Below are 5,847 nucleotides of genomic sequence, written 5' to 3'. Positions count from 1 at the left end.
ACATATTGGGCTATAAGAAGCAAAACTTACTATTTCAAGGGTTTTGTGTTTGTTTATACATGTCACAATGCTTATTGACTTCATGTTGAATGATGTGTCATCGATGGCCTAGCGACTTCGCACTGGGGTCATGTATCACTTCTTTGTTGTGTGTGTGTGGGGGGGGGAGGGCGGGACGGTTTTGCTCAAAAAATAACAAGCCCTTCTGCTCCGTGCCATGTGTTTGGTTCAGTACTCGTGCCCAACCACGCGTCGCACAAAAGTTCATCATCTCTCATTGAGTATGATGAACTGCTCGTCTTTCTTTTCTAGCTGAACTGGGCACATTCGGCTCCGACTGATGGGTGTCCGAATCGGGCACCTATTGCTCCTGCCGCAATGATAGTCGTCCTCATGGCCACCGTCGTAGTGGATCATGTTCATAATCGCCACGTCGATGGCCGCCATCGAACTTGCGGAAGACATTCCGCCGAACAGTGGCTGGGCATTGCCGAATGAGGGCTGTCGTGGTTCTAAGCCTGACAGTAGAGTGGGGGGTAGGTATGGAGAGGCAAGGTCCTAGCTATGGAGAGGTTGTAAGCACAAAGGATGTACGAGTTCAGGCCCTTCTCGGAGGAAGTAATAGCCCTACGTCTCGGAGCCCGGAGGTGGTCGAGTGGATTATGAGTATATGAGTTACAAGATGCCGAACCCTTCTGCCTGTGGAGGGGGGTGGCTTATATAGAGTGCGCCAGGACCCCAGCCAGCCCACGTAGGAGAGGGTTTAAGGTGAGTTAAGTCTGGGGCGTTACTGGTAACGCCCCACATAAAGTGTCTTGACTATCATAAAGGCTACTTAATTACAGGCCGTTGCAGTGCAGAGTGCCTCTTGACCTCCTGGTGGTCGAGTGAGTCTTCGTGGTCGAGTCCTTCAGGCCAGTCGAGTGAGTCCTTAGTTGGTCGACTGGAAGGCGACCTAATGATAAGGATGTCCTGGGTAAGTTACTTGGATCAGGTCCATGACCCTACCCTAGGTACATAACCCCATCATTAGCCCTCGAATGGATTGAGGCTTCGAGTGAAGAAGGAGTTGATGTCGTTTCCGATTAACCTTTGCGCTCTGGTCGTGCGCTGTTCCGGACCAAAGAACCTCTTCGTCGACAGTGAGCAGCTTGTCTTCAGTCGACTTGATCCATTCTCTTCTTTTGTCGAGTGATCTTTCGGGCTTCGACGATCTCCGAGCGACGGATCGCCAGAAACCCCGTGTCTGACAGACTGATCTGCTGTTCGCGGATTCCGCGGGATGCGAAATTTGGGGACGCGCGCGAAGTGGAGCGGACCGCGGCGTTCGGATGGGACGGGACATAGACGCCTCGATCTCCGCGCCGCTTTCTTCGCCACGTATCCCGTCTGCATAACTGTTCTAGGATATGATTAGATTGACCGGGCCCACCTGTCATCCACTCGGAAGGGACCTTATAAATGCGCCCGGCGAGGATTTCTGTACTGTGCTTCAGCATTCTCTCTCTCTCTGCTCCCTTCGTCTCCGTCCAGCGCGCTCGCTCTCGCCCCCGCGCAACTTCCCCACGCGCATCTCGCCGGCAACCATGGCCAAGGAGAAGACGGCGGCGCTGGAACGTGCGAAGAAGGCGTCGGCGTCGGAGAAGGCGAAGGGGAGATCTACCAGCCGCGGCGGGTCCTCGTCCAGATCCCGCCTGCCGAAGGGCTGGGTCCAAGGGGACTGGATCCAGTCGACCATCACAGAGAATGACCTCCTCGACATGGCCAACGAGGGCTTGATCCCTCATGGAGCTGCGAGGCTTCCGGGGAAGGAGTGGCAGCCCCAGCCAGAAGAGGGTGAGTGTGTGCTCTTGGCCACCCATGTTGATCGTGGATTTTCCTTGCCGCCGAGTGTTTTCTTCCGTGGCTTCTTGAATTTCTTTGGACGGCAGCTCCACCACTTTACCCCAAACTCCATTGCCTATCTTGCCGCGTTCGTGTCCATGTGTGAGGGTTTCCTGGGCTGTAGACCGCACTGGGGTTTGTTCAAGCATATATTCACGTGTTGCTCTCAGACCGTGAAGAAGGCGAGCCCAGGCGATGAAAAGACCCGAGTCGTCCAAATGTGCGGGGGTCTGGGCATCCAGGTGAGGAACAAGAGCACCTTCCCGCCCATGACCTTTCCCGAGTCCGTAAGAGGCTGGCAGTCGACTTGGTTCTACTGCCAGGTCCAGTCGATGCCAGGGCAGTCGAGTGGACTCCCTCCGTTTACCATGGGCCGAGTGAACAAGCCCTCCCCTCTGAAGTTGATTCCGGAGGAGAAAGCTGACGTGAAGATGTTGATGGAGCGCGTGGTGCAGTTGGTCCGGGAGGGAGTGACGGGCATGGACCTCCTGGAGGTCTTCCTCAGGCGTCGCATCCAGCCCCTTCAGTTCCGGAGTCACTGCATGTGGTTGTACTGTGGGACTGAAGACGAGACTCGAGTCCATCCAGAAGCAGTCGACGATGTCACTTTGGAGAGATGGATGGTAGCCGTTACCGGAAATAAGGATAACCCACGCGGAGCCAGAAGGATCCCTCCACTCGACCACAACAGCGAACCAAACAAGGTACACTTGCTCTGCTCTCTACTGTGTTCTTGTCACATTCATTTCTGTTTATCCTGCCGACTGGTCGACTGATCCTTGTCTTGATATCTGCTAGGCTCTCACCGAGCTGTACTCGATGCCCAATGGGGCACAAGCTCCGACTGAGGAGGGTGAGGCGAGTGGGGGCGAGAGCCAGGGAGAGGAGGAATGGGACTCGGACGTTGCAGAGGATGACGACGACGATGGTGATGACGACGGTGATGAAGACGACGGTGATGAAGATAACGCCGAAGACGAGGAAGAAGAGGAGGAGGTCGTGCCACCGCGCTCGGAAAGGCGGTCGAAGCTTGTCCACGACCCTTCGACTGAACGTGGCAAGGGGGTTGCGACTGCTGCACAGTTGACCAAGCGCCCTCGGACCACCTCTCCAGCGCCGACTGAAAAGGCGCCGAAGCAGCCTAGGGCGGCTCCGTCAAAGCCGACCAAGCTCCTGCCGAAGATGAAGGTGTCTATCCCCACCATATCAGGGTAATCGTGCTGCTTAAGTCTTCTTATTTTGTGTGAACTTTGTCTCTGGTCGACGCTGAAGTTTAGTCGACTGATCTTTTGGAGTTGTAGTGCTGCTACTTCTGAAACCTCGGCCCGGGCTGACGACCACGAGATGGAGGATGCAGCAACTTCGAACCCAGGTACTGTGCACTTAACGTCATTTTTAGTCGACTGATTCGCGATCTCTGATCCTGATTCTTCTTCGTAGCTCCACCCAATACTGTTATCAATCTCCCTGATGACGATGAGGATGAAGAACCACTGACGCGCAGGAGGAGCAGGAAAGCGTCCGCCAGTAAGGTGCCCTAGGATGTGACGGCGCCTGAGATTCCGACTGCGGAGGAAGGGAACACCACTCGACACACAGTGTCCTTCGCAGATCCATTGACGAGTGCTCAGCAGCCCTCCCTCTTCACAACGCACCATGTCCCGGAGGACCAAGCTGGCGCGGCGAAGGAGGCAATACGCCAGGCGGGAATCATGATGGAGCAGCTGAAGACCATCCGGGATGCGAGCCAGGCGGCATATGACGCCAGTTCTGCCCTCCAAAGCAATGTTCAGGTCAGTCGACCATCGTTTGCTCTGTTGGATATGCTACCAAAATTTTTTCCTTTCCGGGATTTATAGTAGTCACCCAGTGGGTGTGTCGATTAAACTCCGTGTTAGCGGGGGTACGCTGAGTGCACCCACTGGGTGTAGTCCCCAAGGCTAAGGTCGACTGCTGGCAGTCGGCCTTAGGCTTTATGCTGTCAATCTTTCTGTCAGTCAACTATGTCGACTGGATTTCACAAACCGGTGGGGGCATGCTGAGTGCACCCACTGGGTGTAGTCCCCGAGACTGTGGTCGACTGCTTGCAGTTGATTACAGTCTTAAAGAATACATCTCCCTTCTCTTTTTTTTGAGGTCGACTGGTCGACTATGTCTTCAACAGGATTAGTGGGGGCACGCTGAGTGCACCCACTGGGTGTAGTCCCCGAGACTACGGTCGAATGCTTGTATTCGGCTGTAGTCTTAGAAACGTGTGTTTTTCCCTTTTTCACTCGGAAGTGAATTATATTTGACGTTTAGTCGATTGGTTCTTCGCAGAACTCTTGTGATCTTGTGGCTCGCTATTCTGAGCTGGAAAACAAGCACACTCAACTCGAGCTGAGCCTGAAGCTGGTTCAGGAGAAGCTGACAAAGGCCAAGGAGGATACCGAAGGTATGTTTGGTGAGACCCTGACGACTACTTTTCCCCTTGCTTGTTTCAAAATCTGATCTTGCTGTAACTTGCAGGTAAGGTAAGGGAGGCCCAGCAGAAGAAAGACCTCGAGCTAGCTGAGAAGGTCAAGCTTGCTGACGAGAAGTTAGCTTCAGTCACCAAGCTTGAACAAGACAATACCAATCTGAAAGTGGCTCTTGGGATCGCCAACAAGGAGGTCAGTCGACTAAAAACTGATAAAGCTGCCCTGACCGACCAAGTCAATAAGTTGACTGGGAAGAAAAACGATCTGGAGGCCTTCCTGAGTGGTCTTGCCAAGAGGCTGTTTCTTATGCTTGAAGGTAAACCTTTATGCTTGGCAAACATTTCCAATTGTGGTTTTTCCATTCGACCATCCTTTTGACTTAGTGATCACCCTTGCAGAATTTTGTCAAAACTTTGAAGAAGAAACCAGCCGACTGGAGCCAAACCTCGACCCCGTCAATTCTCCGGTGAACGACGAAGTTGCCATGGATGTTTTCCGATTGGAGTCTCGTGTTGCAGCTGTCGTGGACTATCTCGCAAGGCTGAAGGCCGCCACATCTCGCATCGACTCGATGCTCTGGCCTGAGGAGACACTTCAGAATGACCTTGAGTCGCTGATGACCCGCTTGAACACGATCCCTGGTCGAGTGCAGGAATGGAAGAAGTCCTCGGCTTGTTGTGGTGCAGATGTTGCTCTGTGTCTGGCCCGAGTCCACTGTAAAGATGCGCGAGAAGAGAAGCTGGCGGCTCTTCGGGTGGCCAACACCAAGAAACACGACTTCAGGTCCTTTATGGAAACTTTCCTTGCAGCTGCCACTCGGATCGCCGACGGGATTGACCTTGATGAATTCGTTGCACCTTCCAGCCCTCCACAGGAGGGGTAAAAAACTTCTTCTGGCTCGACTCTTTAAATTTGCCTCGGTATGCCGAGTGGAATTGTAGCCGATAAACCTTAACAGGCTTAACGCCTGAGCACTTTCGGTTCCTTTAGATATCGATTCAAACTTGAATTTGGTGCTTGAATATGATTGCCTTTGGCTCGAAATGTCTTTTGCAAGTTCAAAGCAAGGCGCCTTTACTGCAATCGACTTATTCTTTAGTCCACTTAGGCGAGCACTGAGCTGCGGCTAAGCCTCCGAGTGAGAGGCTTGCTCTTCACTCGGTAGGATTTTGGTAACTTAGGCGAGCACAGGGCTGCAGCTAAGCCTCCGAGTGAGAGGTTTGCTCTTCACTCGGTAGGGTTTTTGTAACTTAGGCGAGCACAGGGCTGCAGCTAAGCCCCCCGAGTGAGAGGGTTGCTCTTCACTCGGTAGGATTTTTATAACTTAGGCGAGTGCTTGGACTGCAGCTAAGCCCCCGAGTGAGAAGGTTGCTCTTCACTCGGTAGGATTTTTATAACTTAGGCGAGCACAGGGCTGCAGCTAAGCCCCCGAGTGAGAGGGTTGCTCTTCACTCGGTAGGATTTTTATAACTCAGGCGAGCACAGGGCTGCAGCTAAGCCTCCG

This window comes from Triticum aestivum, chromosome 6A (assembly GCF_018294505.1).
Source record: "Triticum aestivum cultivar Chinese Spring chromosome 6A, IWGSC CS RefSeq v2.1, whole genome shotgun sequence".
Taxonomy (NCBI): domain Eukaryota; kingdom Viridiplantae; phylum Streptophyta; class Magnoliopsida; order Poales; family Poaceae; genus Triticum; species Triticum aestivum.
The sequence above is the reverse complement of the archived record's forward strand: the minus strand, read 5'-3'. Positions refer to the sequence as shown.